We start from the raw sequence: 2,118 nt of genomic DNA on the forward strand, positions 1-2,118 counted from the left end.
TGGTCTCCCTTGAATAATTTTTAATAGCATAATGCTGTGCAACCTCCCAGCCCCACTTCATGTGAGGGTGTTTCATTCTTTGCCTTTTTAAAAACTTTATTTAGTGTCAACATTTTTCCAGCCCTCTGCCGTGAGATGTGTTCCTCCACAGCTCTGACCTCGTCTCGGTGTCTGTGGTATCAGAATGTAGTTACTACGGAGTGAATCCTTGTTGCCTAAACAAGGGTCTTGAAAGGACTTGTCTCCTGTGAAACTTGATGTGAAGAGTCACAGAGGGGCCTGCCTCTAACAGCCGGATGGTTACCCAGTGCCAGCACAAGCTGGTTATGTGGGAGGCTTCGTGGCTTATCCTTTATATCGTGCAAGTTCCTGGAGACCTCATCTGGGACTGCTGACCACTGCACGAATGTAGGAGGAGATGCAGTGTCTCACCCAAAGAGGCACGGAGAGACTAGATGACTTGCCCACGGGTGCACAGTGGCATCGGTGGCAAAGCTGGACATAAAACCCTGCTTTTCTGCAGCCCAAGGCAGGGCTTGTACTGAAGGGGCAAGAAAGAAGTAGCTTGAAAGCACAGGGGAATGCAGCAGGCCAGCTCGTCCACCACTGCCCAGGCTTCAACGCAGCCCTGGACTTCTGCAAGTGAGTGACTGCATTGAAAACCGATGCTAGACAGTAGAACATGTCCCTGAACACCACTTGTCCCTTGGAGTTCCCCCAGCATCCTCCAAGGAGTGGGGAGGTATTGCCATCACGTTGCAAGGCTAACCTGGCTTCCAGGGGCACCGCACTGCACTGCACCTGCCTGCCTGCACGGTGCCGACTCGCGTGGGACCTGCAGCACTGATCAATGGGGAACTCTGCTTCCTCAAGGCCCAGCCCCGTGAGCTAACCACTAGGCTTCATGGCAGAAGGGGGAAAATTGCCAGTTTTAATGTCAGTTCAGAGAGGAGGGAAGACCAGTGGAGAAGGAAATGGGCTGGGGTCTGGGATTCTGGAGTCCTGTTCATATGGACTCCCTGCGTAACCATGGGCCAAGCACTTCATCTCTTTGCAGCTCTGCAAAAAGGAGAGGAGGACTCTGTGCAACGTCCCCAGGGCAGAGTCTGCTTCTGGCAGCCTCTTGCGCAGGATCTAACCCTTTGGCACCCTGTTGTAGTGGGTGGGGGGGGCCTGCCATCAGAGCGACATATAATAATTGCCAGGGGATTTGCAAGGGCAGCTAATCCTCTCCCCTGTGCACTTAGGTCCAAATGAAGTGTCCTGTAGGTAAAATGTTCCCGTGATGAAAAATGACCCGAGAAATATAATTAGGCCAAATGATTATTGTGTACAGTGACTGAGGGAACCCATCTGCTGCAATATATTCCCAATGAAAACACACTGGAGCTACTACGGCTTCTCTTTCAGCCAGCTTGACTTCTGTGAAAGCTTACTTTTCCAAGAGGACTATTTGGCTAGCCAGCGTGACAGAGCACTTTAGTAAAAAGACGCCTTGGTGAGTGACCCTGCAGCTACTGCTGTTGCTACCCCCAGCAAAACGCTTCGTAACGGGGAGCGTGTAACCTCTGTGAACGTGCTTCTGCACGAACGGCAGGCTCCCACCCTGTCCTAGGGCTGTTTTTCGGTGCGTGTTCCCTTTTATGTAGCACCCGAGTCCGATTCCCAGGACTGCCCTGCTTTCCTGGCGCACCGATGTGGGATGAGGCTGGATCGGGGAAGACCCGCTCTGCAGCTTTGGGGTGTAAGAGGAAGGCGGTTCGGACAAGGTGGCGCTGACGGGAATGCTGCCCTGTTGGCCAAACCACTGGGGACTGGACCAGAGAGCGCCAGACCAGAAGGCAGGAGCTGGTACAGCTGGAGCTGGGCTTCTCTGGGTTGCAGCAGCCTCCTGTCCTACGTGGATCAGCAGAGGGAGGGAGCCGGTAACACTCCTTCCCCCTCCGTGCATTACACTGGCTGACTCCAGGACTGAAAGCTCCTTGCCTGCACATCTTTCGTCCCGCTCTGTTTCAAACACTCCTGTCCTTGCTATTTCCCCCTCCAGCCACCTAGATAAAGCACTCATCCAGTTGACAAAGATGATCAATCTCTGGCTCAATGTACAGGCAGTTGTTT

At 53.2% G+C, this 2,118-nt stretch overlaps 1 protein-coding gene across 1 annotated transcript in view; it reads left to right on the forward strand.

Moving 5' to 3' along the window:
• ST7L (suppression of tumorigenicity 7 like) overlaps window positions 1–951 on the forward strand; it is a 53,746-nt gene extending 52,795 nt beyond the window's left edge. The window contains exon 19 of the mRNA XM_006033297.2: window positions 105–951. The gene's annotated coding sequence lies outside the window, so the exon portion shown is untranslated. The remainder of the gene's footprint in view (window positions 1–104) is intronic.
• Window positions 952–2,118: the final 1,167 nt, after the last annotated feature.

This window comes from Alligator sinensis, unplaced genomic scaffold (genome assembly GCF_000455745.1).
Source record: "Alligator sinensis unplaced genomic scaffold, ASM45574v1 scaffold1218_1, whole genome shotgun sequence".
NCBI classification, from domain to species: Eukaryota; Metazoa; Chordata; order Crocodylia; family Alligatoridae; genus Alligator; species Alligator sinensis.